At 37.5% G+C, this 15,079-nt stretch overlaps 1 protein-coding gene and 1 pseudogene across 10 annotated transcripts in view; one reads left to right on the top strand and one right to left on the bottom strand.

Annotated features, from left to right (window-relative positions):
• SIK3 (SIK family kinase 3) overlaps positions 1-15,079 on the top strand; it is a 294,304-nt gene that overhangs the window by 168,322 nt on the left and 110,903 nt on the right. The window lies entirely within an intron of this gene.
• Positions 114-883, bottom strand: LOC115842573 (small ribosomal subunit protein eS1 pseudogene; annotated as a pseudogene).

Raw genomic sequence — 15,079 nt, 5'->3', positions numbered from 1 at the left:
TCTGATTTAGCAGTTATCACACTTTTTGACATTAGGACTTCTTACACTCTTAAAAATTATTGAGAACCCAAAATTGCTTTCTTTCCCCACAAATCGGATTTTTTCTCTGAATCTTAAACATATTCTTGGATTGGTGGCTCATTTCCACCAGCCCGTTCAACTTTAGCATTTGTCTCATCCCCAGTGGCTTTTCCAGAACTACCACCTTCACCATGAAGCTCAAACTTAGTCCCAGTTCAAACTTAGACTTCTTCAGCATTTTTACTTTTCTCACAAAGACATCATGGAGTGGATAAATAGATTGGCAAGTCTTTTCTGTCTTTTCCAATGCTGTCTGGAATCAATTTATTGACCACTTTTCCAAGTCATTTGTCTGCACCTCTCAGGTCATGATTACTACCATCATCTTCCAAGTTTGGTGGACCTGTTGATGCTCAGTCTAAGAGGTTTTCTGCATCAGAGTGTTGTGTTTTTAAGTAAAACCAACACAGAATAGATGAAGCAAGTAACCATTGGTAGTCTTGACATCAACATGAGCTTCAATCATGGTCTGCCATTTTGACCACGTAGCACATTTTGTCATGGCTAAGATCCATTCCATGGAAATTAGTCAGGCAGTTTTTGCCTTGAACATCCTCAGTAATTAGCTTGACTTTTCAAAATGCGACTTCATCCTTCTGCAGATCAGCAAGGCTCACTTCAAAAATACTACCCTTGAAGCCATCAGATGTGATTTTCATTCCTTGAGTTCTTGTAACTAGTGGTTTTCCAGTATTTCTTATAGTGAGCATACTGGTGCTTTTATGTCATACCAATTTTTCTTAAGAAATGGATCAACCACTTTCTTCTTGACTCCCATTTTGCTGCCTTTTGTAAGGCGCTTGTTCTTTTTTATTTTTCACAGTAGGAAAAAAATCACTTATAATATGCTATTATCACCTTCGTATAGTCTAGGTAATTTGCACTAGACTAAAAGTGAGGTCTCCTAGAAGGGCGTCTGTTCTTGGCGACCGCCATGGTGCTGCTCATAGAGCCAAAAGGGCCAAGTTGCTTTTTCGTATGTGGGTTACACTTATAATTTGGAGATGTTTCTGCATATCTGTTATAGTTCAATAAAAAAAATTTACTTAAAAAAAGACACCATAAAGAGAGTGAAAAAATAAGCCACAACTTGAGAGAAGATGTACTGACAAAGTTCATCTAGAATATAAAAGAACCTTTCAAATTAAAAAAAAAGAAAATAGGAAAGTCGCGAACAAGTTTATTTCACAGAGGCTGAAATAAATGGTCCGTGAACATATGAAAAGATCCTCAACCTTTTCAGTAATCAAGGAAATACAAATTAAAACAGCGAGGAACTGTTTGCTCCCCACCACTCACCAGACTGGGAAAAATGAGAAATAACAGTTGCTGGTGATGATATGGGACAGTGGGAACAGTCCCACTGTTGAATATGACCATTCTGGAAAACAATTTGGCTTTACTTATTGGTTCCTAAATATATACCCTAGTGAAACTTTTGTATTCATGGCCCTGGAGACAAATATAAGAATATTTAAAATACTGTTCATAATAGCTAAAAATGCAAACAACCTAAATGTCCAGCAACTGTAAAGCAATAATAAAGATGGTATATTTGTAAAAGAATGACTATTTAGCATAAATATTGTGAATTAGGTACCACTGCATGCATCTTCATGGAGGAATATTATAAATACATTATAAGGATCGAAAAAGGCAGTTAACAATGATCAGTCTGATTCTCTTGATACAAAATTTAAAAACAGGCAACTCTAAATAATATGTTGTTTGGTGATACATATAGGGTAAAACTGTAAAGAAAAGCAAAGGAATGATAATATAAATTTTAGGATAGTGATTGTCTTGAAATAGGGACTAGAATAGAAAAGCACATAAGGAACTGTGGTTTGTATGTGACGTATTTCACAATAAAAATTTCTATGAGCATATTGTTAAAAAGAACCCCAGAGTGATTCTTTTTCTAAGGAAAGATTTGGTAATGCAAAATACTAGTTCTTAATTAATCTTTTGGTAGGTGTTCTTACATAGAAAATCCTCCGGTAAATATATCTTGAATTTGTTTTTCATGGTTTCTTCATGTCAACCTTGCTAAGTAGGGAGCATGACTAGGAAGAAGATGAAACAAGGAGGATTTATCCACATGTTCAAGAAGTTCAGGGGTTTGTAGCCTTAGAATGAGAAATTAGGCCTCTTATCCTACCTGTCTTAAAATTGACTTACGATTTTTAAAAACAAAAAACTGTTCTTAGTTTATTTTTTTGGTAAGCAGCAGAGGCACTCTTTTGCCTCTACCCCTAGCCTGAGTGTGCTGTTTTTAAAAATCTCCATGCATTGACATCTCTTCCTTTTCTGAAGGAATGCTAAAGCCAATAATTACACACAGACCTGACCTACTTTGGAGGAACCAGAGGACAAAGAAACCCTCACTTTTCTTTATCCTTTTTTGGTTAAAAAGCAGAGATTTGGGGAGGTGAGGGCCAGAACTTCCTATATCTATCCTTTGAAGAGTCTAACACAGTTTGTCCTTGTTTCATATATTAGAAGTTTCCCCGTGTGTGTTGCCTGTAGACTAATGGACTTAATGCTAATGAATCCTTTGCATATCTGCTGATCTAGAAGTGGTTGGCCCTTTCGCAAGGGCACTATAGCTTTGAGAAAATAGGAGGAAAGAATTTATTGATTTTTTTTTTAATTGTCTTATTTTATGTATTTGATTTTGTAAGCACCTCAGTCCTTTCTTTCTTTTTTAAAAGAAGTAGTTAGGATCTAACATACACAGTTACATTAATGAATGAATTAACTGGAATAAAAATTTGGAGTAGTCGTCCCCTTTAGTAATTGTTGTGGTTGCCTAGTAACTGTTACTCCAGTTCTTTCTTAGTTCTATTTCTCTGTTGTTATTTTGCTAAGTTGGTAGGTTATTTTCATCTCGATTTTTAATATTTGCTTTATCAACTGACCTTTCTAAAAATAATTTTAAAAGTTCCCCCTAAATCACAAGCAGAAATCTTTTCGGTTTGGTTCATTAATAGTTGCTATTAATAATTAATAGTTGCTAAATAATTATAAATAGTTGTTCTGGGTTCTGGGTCCTAGGTCCTGTGTTGGGTGCTTGAGACTTTACAAAACCCATTGTTTTGTGTAATAAACACCAACCTTAAGAGAGTAAGGTGAATATCAACATCTAGAATATCAAGAACTAGGAGACAAGACAGTATATAGTATATGTAAGGACAGATCAGTGGAATAGGTTCAGGAGTCCAGAAATAAAAGCCAAATGTGGTCATTTGACTTTTGACAGAGTGCCAAGACAATTAAATGGAGAAAGAATAGTTTTTTCAACAAATGATGGTGGGACAACTGGATATCCACATGCAAAAGAGTGAAGTTGGACCCCTGCTTTACACCATACACAAAAATTAGCTGAAAATGGATCAAAGATATAAATGTAAGAACTAAAACTGTAAAACTCTTAGAAGAAAACATGGGAGTAAATCTTTGTGATCTGGAGTTAGGCAGTGGTTTCTTAGGTAGGACACCAAAAGCACAAGGGACAAAAGAAAAAACATTAAATTGAACCACATCAAAATTAGAAACTTTTGTGCTGTACACAATACCATCAAAAAAGTGAAAGACAAATCACAGAATGAGGAGAAAGTATTTGCAAATCATATATCTGATAAGGGATTTGTATTGCGAATATATAAAGAACTCTTACAACTCAATAATAAAAAGACAACCTAATTAAACAATGAACAGAGAAGGTATACAGCTGCCCAATAAACACTTAAAAAGATGCTCAACATTATTAGTCATTAGGAAAATGAGAATTAAAACCACAATGAAATACCACTTCATACCCTTCAGGATGGCTATAATTAAAAAAAGATGGACAATAACAAGTATTGGTGAGGATGTGGAGAAATTAGAACCTTCTCCTGCATTTCTGGTAGGAATGTAAAATAGTGTAGCCTGTTTGTCATTTCCTAGCTAGAAGAAGAATAGTGCCATTTATAGAAATTGGGAAATGAGAAATAGGGATAATGAAATTGGATTTTGTACAGTTGAAGTAAAGATGTCTCTGGGACATTCAGGTGTTATGGTACCCACTGCTTAAAACTTTTTAATCATAGCTTTCAGGATAAAGTCCTCCAAATCACTTTCTTTCCTAGGGCCTATGAGACCCTCCTCAGTCTGGTCTTCCTTCTTTACCCTGTTCTAAGCACACTCGTTTTCTTTCAGTCTTTGTTTGCCATGCTACCCCAATTTTGGGACCTTTGACCATTCATCCCCCCAGTTAACGCCTGTTCATCTATCAGAGCTCAGTCAAGTATCGCTTCCTCATGGGAGTCACTGCCGACTCCCCAGTCGAGGTAGGAGCAGCACACATTTTTATTTCATGGTTTCTGTGGGTCAGGAGACCCTCTGCTCAGGGTCTCATAAAGCTGTAATCAAGGTATTGGGTGGGTTGCATTCTTATCTGGAGGCCCCAATGGGGAAGAACCCACTCCAAAGACCATTCAGACTACTGGTAGAGTTTATTTTTTTGTGGCTTTATGACTGACCTTTTTCTGGCTGTTGTCTGGAGGCTGCCCACAGGTTCTAGAGAGGTGGCCTACAGTTCTTTGAGACCATCCACAGTTCCTTTTCTTAGGAGCTTCTCAAACATGGCCACTTGCTTCATCAGGACTTCCAGCTTGATGGAGGGGAGAGAAGAGATTACACAAAATCATGAATGAATGTATGGTGTGTGCAATCACTGGAGGTTGGTCACCTTAGGGTCTGTCTGCTACATCTTATGACTTCTGTAGAGAATATTTAATTTTGAGTAGGACTGCACCCAGTGAGTCTGTTTTGATGAAAGCTAGTCAGAGAGTACATCCCAAATATCAGCTTAACCTGGTGGAGCTGGTTGTAGTGAGAAGAACAAACCTTGTAATAATTGGCATTATGTTAAACGAAGGAAGGTAGAGGTGTTCATGAGCATACCAGCAGAAGATGAAGAAAGAAGTTGGAGGAGAGGTGAAGTACTGTGATGTATTTTCCCGGTTTCAAAATTTTGCTGACTTCTGATACTGTCATTCATTCCTTTGTTAATCAGTTTACTATGTTTATATTTAAGAACTCCTTACCGTAAAATCTAGTTTTGAGAGGCAGCAAAACATAGTGTGTAGTTAAGGGTTCAGGTTCTAGAGCTCAAATGCTTGGGTTCAAATTCTGCCTCTGCTATTTAGTACCGTATAAGCTGGGCAAATTACCTGGTTGGTTTGTGCGTCAGTTTTAAATGGGAATGATAGTAGTACCTACTTCACAGGGTTGTTGTGAAGATTGAGTTAATACCTATAATTATTGTTATTTTTTTCAAGTGTGATAACTGTTCCATAGTTATGTTTTAAGATAAGAGAGTGGATCCTTTTAGAGGTACATACTGAAATATTTACAAATAAAATGATATGGCAATTGGGATTTTGGAGGAAATTGGTAGAGGTATAGATGAAACAAGATTGACCATGAGTTAAAAATTGTTGAAGCTGATTTAATTGTATTACTGTCTACTTTTATATATATTTGAAATTTTTCATAATAAAAAGTAACTGCCTTGGCATGTATTAAGTGCTTAATAAATTTAAAGCTATTTTTATTATGTTTAATATGTTGGGATTAACTTGTCTAAAACACAAAGAAAAAATATAAAACTAACTTGACACTTCAATTTTCTCATTTCTAAGATTCTTTTTATAGATGGAAACTATCAAATTTGGATAAGATTCTTAGACTTGGATTTTTGGTTTCTATATTGACATCTTCCTAATTTGTTTATAATTTATGGCTTAATTAGTTTGATTTAATTGTGGCTTGCATCACATTCCATTTAATTTAGACTACCATTGTTTGTTCTGTAAGTGGAATGGAAATTAATAATATTATTGATTATCAGTTTTCTTAGTCTTAGTGGTAGGAGATATTGATTTTACCAATAGAGAAAATATTAGCAGCAAAAATGCCAAGGCTTTCCTAGGTAGACAGTGGTGTTATGCTTCAATGTATTTAATTGCTGTTTAAGTAAGAAAGGTAACACTTGAGAGCTTACTCACTGAGGTTATCTCAAATGTGGTAAATACATCTTTCTGCTTATCATATCGTCCTATATTATATAGCACTGTAAAACCAGATGGCTTAAATATTTTAGTTGTTCAAGATTGAGAACTGTTTGGTGATTCTGATTGATTTTATGTGAATGAACCTTGGAACTTAAAAAAATAAAATAAAAATGTAAAAGAAGCAACACCAGAGTCTCTCAGAGTTCTACTTAGGAATTGGCATGGTGAGACCTTGTCTTGATAACTCTGCCTGCAAGTCACTTACAGTCACACCTTTCATTTAGTAGATAAGGACCTTGAGGACTATAGAGGTAAGGTGATATGCCCAAGGTCAAAAATGTTTCTAGATCTCAACTCACTCCAGTTCTCTTTTTGCTGTCCCAGTGATTTCTGAATTGTTCTCCAGAGCCCTAGGGTTCTGAAAAGTTTTGTCTGTCTCTGAACCTCTTACCCAGAGTTAACCAGAGTAGGTGCTTCTCCCATTCCTCATCTTATGTATTAGAGCTTCTATGAGATTTTGTTCAGAGGGAAAAAGATTCTGCTACTGTATGTGTTAGTTTTTATGTCTTTCCTACCAGAACTCTTTATTCTGTGCCATCTTCTACTCAGAAAAGTACATTTGATTTATTGGAATTTTCTTTGACTTTGTTTCAAAGAATGCAAGTATGATCTCTAAAGAAATCTGTGACCCAGAGATCTCAGGAGAATTCAAAGAGATCTTTAAATACGGAGGGATAGGGCTTCCCTGGTGGCATAGTGGTTAAGAATCTGCCTGCCAATGCAGGAGACACGACACGGGTTCGATCCCTGGCCCAGGAAGATCCCACATGCCGCGGAGCAACTAAGCCCATATGCCACAACTGCTGAGCCTGCGCTCTAGAGGCCGTGAGCCACAGTTACTGAGCCCATGTGCCACAACTACTGGAGCCACGCGCCTACAGCCTGTGCTCCACAAGAGAAGCCACTGCAGTGAGAAGCCCATGCACCACAACGAAGAGTAGCCCCCGCTCACCGCAACTAGAGAAAGCCCGCACAGCGAAGACACAACGCAGCCAAAAATAAAATAAATAAAAATAAAATAAATTTAAAAAAGAATAGGGAGGGATAATTACTTTTAGTGTGAAGTTATTATCAATTAACATTTTATTTTCTTTCCCCCCCCGCTCTCTATTCTCCCTTCATTTCTCATCTCATAATTCTCGTTCCTTGTGATTTTTTGGGTGATGTTTCTCATGGTCTGTTAGTTTTCTAAAAAGATATTTATGCAAATATGTCTGTCTTAAATGAAACTATTTCTGATGTCTGGAGATTCTTTTGGGTCTCTTTGGCAGTGAATTAGGAGTCATATCCATTTGCTTAAAAGCAATACTGTCATAAGATCAAAAGAGGGCCCAGTAGACAGTGTAATAAATAGGTCGGTTTTTGCTTAAATTGTGGATGCTTTTAATGAGTTTTTAAAAAAACCCTCACTGTTATTAACTATACTTAATATTTTAGTGAATTAATACATAATTATGGTAGCTTATTTAAAAGTAAAATCCTTGCTGGTACTTCTAGTAGCTTTTTAGAATTCTAGACTTGTACTGTAATGTCAATTTAGGACTATTATAGAAAGTCAGAATTTAGGATGCATGTAATCCTGCTAAGGGAAAGGACGAACAATCTTATTAAATGTTAACTGTGATATGAAGTACATACTTCATGTAGTTGTGTTTTTACATTTAATATGGGTACAATAATGTTAACATACATGTGATATGTATTGGGTTGGCCAAAAAGTTCATTCAGTTTTAAGTAAAAATAAAAGTAATTTCCACCAAGAACAGAATTGAACAACGTATTCACTAACTGAACAAACTTTTTGGCCAATCTAATAGCAATAATCCATATAATAATGAGCTGTACTTTGCTGAAACAGTTTTTCAGATTTTTTTCTATGGCACTGTTGTTTATCAACATTCCTCCTCCTGCCTTTAAAATAAATATCAGAAATTTGAGAATTAATTAATGTTCCAGTTAGACTATACAGGCGAGTGATTTAAGTCACTTAAACTTCACTGTTCACTTCACATGAGACACAGACATTCATTATGGAAATAAAATCTATTTGGTTTGAAAATGTGATGACTACTTAATAAAAGGAACTCATTGAAGTCGGAATAAATGCAAAAAGCCACCACACAAAAATATTCCCATTTTGGTGGAATCCCAGGGGGCATTTCCTGCCAGCACTTATGGTTTGCAGCTGGGATTAGGAAAGCCCCTCAGAAGGTGCTTGGTGCAGTGTTCCTGATGGGCACAGGGAAGCTGGCTCTAACTCTGGGCTGCTGCAGGGAAGACAGACAGCCCAGTGTTATAACCATTCAGACTAGAAACGCCTGGCTTGACGAAGATGTACATCTTCACAATTAGCTCACAGTACTGACATCTAAGGATGCAGGACAGGTAAGAGTTTCAGAAGTAGGGAGGGTAAGATGCTTATCTGATAACGGAGATTGCTTCCTATTTTCCCTTAGTCTTCATTACCAAATAATTGGGAGATGCAAAGAGATGAGGAATTTAGAATGGTTTTTCAACTGTTATTGTGTTCCCTTGGTTCAATCAACCTCCTGCTACTGCAGGCTATGTTATTAGGCTTTGGGGGCATATTAATATAATTTAAAACAATTTAAAATATGAACTGTTGCTGACTTTGTTCACTGGGAACAACACTACCGTTCATTGTAAGGTTAGCAAGATGCTCAGTGTAATAAATCTCCATTGGGGAGATTAGCTCTCTTTCCAGCTGGTGATTTAAAGCTTTGAGTGTTCTAGGTGCTGCATCTAAATGTGCCTAACAGGACACAGACTCCTTGACAAATACCGTTCTTGGGAAGAGCACAATCCTTCTGTGAGTCTGTGTTATTTTTACCTATGAGCTGGCACTCTAGGAAGGAGTAGCATGTACTTCATTAAGAAAATTCATCTTGAAATCCATTCAGCTTTCTGCTTCCTTCTGACCTCACAGTCCAGGCCATTGCCAAGTTCTTTACTCACATGTCCAGTCTTTCTTCTCTGGCACGAAAATTTCATCTTTCATAGCTTAATTTCCTACCATAACTTTAAATTTCTCCTTGGACTAACCGCTGTTCTGTTTTTCTTTTATTTCAAAACATTTCTGTAACAATTGGTATCGTTTCATTATACCATTTGCTTTGGTAGCCACTTTAAACTATTAGGACTTCCTTGTTAAACCATTTAGCTCTTACCCTTTTCCTCCGCATTTCTCTATGCTTTTCTGCCCAATCCCTCCTCTCTTCTCTAAGCTCCTGTTTGCCCTCCAATCTTCTTTGGGCCTCTCCCTCTTTCCTGCCCTTCCTTTAAATTCTTCCTTTAAAAAAGGCTTCAGGGCATCCTTTTAAATAGCTCCCTTAGAATTCAGCCGTCAATCTCAATCTCAATCCCCCTTTTAGACTTCTGAGATGTGGTCAATCCAAAATAAATACCTGAAAATGGAATGGGGACTGATACTTTGTAAGTAATTCTAACCTTACCTTCATGTTTTTTATCAACTCCATCCTCTTCTCCTATCTCCCCCCATCCCTTTTTAAAGATCTTTTTGTTCAGTTCATTTAAGTGGTAAACCTACAGGCCAGGAGTTGATTTAATGTTCTGTAAAGCATACAAAGTATTGTTGGCACCATGTAAATGTTAAGATAACAACAACAATAATGTCAGTTAGGCTGAGGGAGTTGCCCATTGTGTTAGAGACATTCCTAGGACTTCTGTTTTCTGAGACGGTAAATGTTAACCAGATGGGAATTACTGGAACTGAGAAGTTATTTTCTTTTTTGCCTTAAAAATGTCCCTTCTGGGGCTTCCCTGTTGGCGCAGTGGTTGAGAGTCCGCCTGCCGATGCAGGGGACACAGGTTCGTGTCCCGGTCTGGGAGGATCCCACATGCCGCAGAGCGGCTGGGCCCGTGAGCCATGGCCTCTGAGCCTGCGCGTCCAGAGCCTGTGCTCCACAACGGGAGAGGCCACAACAGTGAGAGGTCTGCGTACTGCAAAAAAAAAAAAAATGTCCCTTCTATGCCTTGAATTCCAAGTCGTCACCAGAAAATTTTCATTTATTAATTATGCGCGATATACCGTGTACCACCTTAGAAATACTTCCAAGAATAATGCATGTTTCATGGTATATTTTGTCAGTGCAGGTAAGCTCTTAATTCTCTATCCCCCAGACATTGTGCATGCATGAATTATTTTATTTTCCCTGTTCAGTACAGCCCAAACAGAGAAGTATAGAAAAATAAAAATCACCTAAAGACCTGCTAGATATTTTAAACAATAGTTGAATCTTTTTTTTTCTTTTTCTTTTATTTAAAACTATAGTTGACTCTTGAACAACACCGGGATTAATCCACATAAAACTTACATCTGGCCCTCCACATCCCTGATTCCTCCACATCTGTGGAGTCAACCAGCCATGGACTGTAGTACTGTAGTGTTTACTATCAAGAAAAATCCGTGTATAAGTGGGCCCTAGCAGTTCAAACCCACATTGTTCAGGGTCAACTGTATTTCCTTTGGAATTCATTGAGAGCTGATTGACCATTATTATCGTTGGTGGTCATGTTGAATCCTCCTGTCTGAAGTTGGCTAGAATCCTAACATCTCAGTCATTCCTTAGGCTTGACAGCTGCATATTTTCCCAGAAACAGTTATGATGGTATGTAAAATGGATGGAGTAATGGGTTCTTTCCAAATGTATGTCTTTGCCCCTTAGTACTTGATCTGAATATTTGTTACAAACTAAAATACCAACTCCTTGATTGGTTCCAGCGCAAAGGTCAGGATCTTCCCAAGAGTATGACCAGCCTACGTCCTGACCGTGGTACATATGGTACATCTTTAATCATGGCCATTTAGTGCTTATAGTCTAGCTTGTGCAGTTTGTGGTGGTTTTGGGTTGCATTAAACCTGTTTCCTGCTGACAATTCTATTTTCTAGTAAGTTTAAAAGGAAAAAGCTTTTCACCAAGGCTGATTGCAAAGACATTTAAATTCCTTTTCTAGAAGCCATCTCAACTGAGAATGAATTAATTCTTGTAGAAGGAATTAAGTCCTACAGGAAAAAAAAATTGAGTGAAGATTTTCTCAGTTTTCCCAAAGGTGGTACTGAAACCGTGCAACTCAGATTGGGACTTGAACCCACGGTCTTTTAATTGAGATCACACACCTGGTCTCAGGACTTAATGAAGCTCAGGTTCTTGATGTCTCGTCACAGAAAGAGTTCAGTGAGAGACAAAGTGATTGGTAAGAAGTGGATTTATTTAGAATGAAACACACTCCACAGACAGAATGTGGGCCATCGCAGAAGGTGAGGGGCCCCGAAATATGACATGATTAGTTTTTATGGGCTGGGTAATTTCGTAGCCTAATGAGTGGGAGAATTATTCCAATTATTTTGGGGAAGGGATTTCCAGGAATTGGGCCACCGCTCACTTTTTGACCTTTTATGGTTAGCCTCAGAGCTGTCATGGCTCTGGTGGGTGTGTCATTTAGCATATGTTAATGTATTACAGTGAGCATATAATGAGGCTTAAGGTCCAGTGGAAGTCACATCTTCCGCCATCTTGGACTTAGTTGGTTCTAACCAGTTTTTGTCATGTCCTATGGCCATGTCATTCTTTTAAAGGTTGTGTTCTGCCCCCTTCCCTCCTGTTTCAGTGCCATTCTAGATACCTAGGCAAGAAGTTAATTCATTACATACAGTGATGCCTTGTTGTTCTCAATGTTTGATCCAGGGACCCCAGAGTCTCCAAAACTCTTTCAGTGAGTCCCTAGGTCAAAACTGTTTTTATAAATATTCAAACATTATTTTCATTTTTCACTCTCATTCTCTCATAATTATGCAGTGGGGATTTCAGAAGACCCCCTGACGTTTGATGATATGATTACTCTGATGGCTGATGAAATGTGTGCATGTGTCTTCTTCTGCTTTAAAATGTCCTGTTTTAATTTCTGATTGTAATTTTAATCTAATTTCTAAGTAAATATTGATAGATATTACCCATATAAACAAAACTTCTTTGAAGGTTCTCAGTAATTTTTAAGAGAAGGAATCCCAAGACCAAAAAGTTTGAGAACTGCTGTAAAACTGAGTGTAAAACTTAATTGTCTCACAGAATCCCTGTTGAGAGTAGCTGCTGGTGAGCTGCTCGAGGGCACTGCCTTAAGCCAGTCAGTTGCTCAGTAAACAATTTTTAATGGAATTAAATTGAGTTCTTGGAATGCAACTTTTGAGACCTTATTTTAGATTCTCCCCGAGGCAGTGTTGAGCATTGAGTGCCTTGTAGCCTGCCAAGTTTCTTTGAGATAGGTGGCTGGCAATTCTCAGTATTGGGTCAAGTATTTCAGAAGTCATTTTCGTGGAATACCTGCTTTAATTGGTAGCTAGCTTATTGGTATCATCTAGACCAGTGCTGTCCAATAAAATGAGGGCCATGTATATAATTTTTACTTTTTGAGTAGTCATATTTCAAAAAGTAAAAACAGGTGAAATTAGTTAGGTTCCCCCCCACCCCTCTTTATTGAAGTGTAATTAACAAATAGAATTGTAAGATACTTAAATTGTTCAATGTGATGTTTTGATATGTATGCACTGTGAAACGGTTTACCCCTTGAGTTAATTAACATATCTATCACCTGACATATTTATCTTTTTTTTCTATATGGTGAGAATATTTAAGTTTTACTCTCAACAGATTTCAATGCTACAGCACAGTGTTATCAACTGTAGTCATCATTTTTTACATTAGATCCTCAGACCTTATTCATTTTATAACTGAAAGTTTGTACCCATTTACCAACCTCTTCCTATTTTCCCCACCTCTCAGCCCCTGGCAGCCACTTTTCTACTTTCTGTTTCTATGAGTTTGACTCTTTCTTTCTTTTGTTCGTTTGTTCTTTCGTTCTTTTTTAAATTTTACATGTAGGTGATACCATGCGGTAATGTGATATTTGTCTTTGACTTATTTCACTTACGATAATGTCCTCCAAGTTCATCCACTGGTTGCAAATGACAGGATTTCCTTTTTTAAGGCTCAATAATATTCAGTAGTATACATACACCACATTTTTTTATCCATTCATCTGTGATGGACGCTTAGGTCATTTCTGGTACCTTGACTGTTGAATGAACATCAGAGTACAGATAATCTCTTTGAGATAATGATTTTGTTTCCTTTCGTTTCCCATCCAGAAGTGAGATTGCTAGATCATATGGTAGTTCTATTTTTTAATTTCTTGAGGAACCTCCATACTGTTTTCAGAGTGGCTGTACCAGCTTACATTCCCACCACCAGTGTAAAAGGGTTCCCCTTTCTCCATTTCCTTGCCAGCATTTATCTTTTTTTTTTTGCGGTGCGCGGGCCTCTCACTGTTGTGGCCTCTCCTGTTGTGGAGCACGCGCAGGCTCAGCAGCCATGGCTCACGGGCCCAACCGCTCGACGGCATATGGGATCCTCCTGGACCGGGGCACGAATCCGTGTCCCCTGCATCGGCAGGAGGACTCTCAACCACTGCGCCACCAAGGGAAGCCCTCTTTTGTGTTTTTGATAGTAGACATCCTAACAGGCAGGAGGTCGTGTCTCATTGTGGTTTTGATTTGCATTTCCCTGGTGACCAGTGATGTTGAATACCATTTCATGTACCTGTTGGCCATTTGTATGTCCTCCTTGGAAAAATGTCTGTTTAGGTCCTTTGCCCATTTTTGAATTGGGGTTTTTTTTTTTAAACTGAGTTGTATGAATTCCTTCTATATTTTGGTTTGTAATCCCTTATCAGATATGTGATTTGTAAATATTTTTCCCGTTCCATAGGATTGCCTTTTCATTGAAATTAGTTTTAATAATATATTTTATTTACCTAGTATATCCAGAATGTTATTTCTACATGTAATCAATGTACAAATTATCAGTAAGATAGTTTATATTCCCTTTTTAATATTAAGTCTTTGAAATCTGGTGTATATTTTACGTGCACATTTCAAGTGCTCAGTAATCACATGTGGCTGGTCCCTACTATATTAGACAGCACACTGTGTGTGATCTGACACAGTGATGAGGAGTAGAAATGCTCGTGGTCGCGGGTCATATGGTTCAAGACTTATTAGGAGGTCAGGCCGCTGGTAGGACTTGTTAATGATTCTGCTGTTGTTCCTTATAAAATTCTCTTCCTTCTTTTCTGCCCATCTCAATTCTGTCTCTTCTCAAGTTCTCTCTTCTTTGTGAAGTCTTTCCCTATGTCTACTTATTCTCCCCCCAAGTGAAGGTCATACTTCATCCTCTTTTCTACTTATACTGTGTACATAGCTTTATTGATTGTATTTCCAATGTTGTATAGGTGGCTGTTTCACATATGTCTTTCCTCTACTAGATTGTGAGCTCACTGAAGTGAAGGCTGTGTCTGGTTAATCTCTGAAACTCAAGCTACACCCACCTCATTTTATCACATTCCATCATTAGGCAGGGCTTAACTCTGAATTGAGCTGAAATTTGTCTGCCTGTACCTTTCTCCCGTTAGTCCTCATTCTACATCTGAAACAGCTCCAAACAAAGTTATTGTTATGTTGGTCATTCATACATTCGAATCATCTACCACGTATAGTTCCATACTGTCTTTATATCCTTGGGCTAAACTTTTTAGTATTGACATTTTTGCTTCCCTGTTTTTTCTTTTTCCTTTTTTTCTCAATTAGTATAAATTTTATTTTCTTCCCCCAGTGTATAGAATCATAGAATTTTAAGAACTGAAAGGGGCTAGAATTTGCCTAGTCCTGGTCCTTCGTCCAACTAGTATTCATTGATTACATACTGATTGAGTAATTGAAACTGAGATATAGAGATATTCGGGGGCACCCCAATATTTTGAGTATTTCACTGAGAATAACGAAG

The sequence above is a fragment of the Globicephala melas genome, chromosome 8 (genome assembly GCF_963455315.2).
Source record: "Globicephala melas chromosome 8, mGloMel1.2, whole genome shotgun sequence".
NCBI classification, from domain to species: domain Eukaryota; kingdom Metazoa; phylum Chordata; class Mammalia; order Artiodactyla; family Delphinidae; genus Globicephala; species Globicephala melas.
Note: the sequence above shows the minus strand (reverse complement) of the source record. Positions and strands in the feature narration are given on the sequence as shown.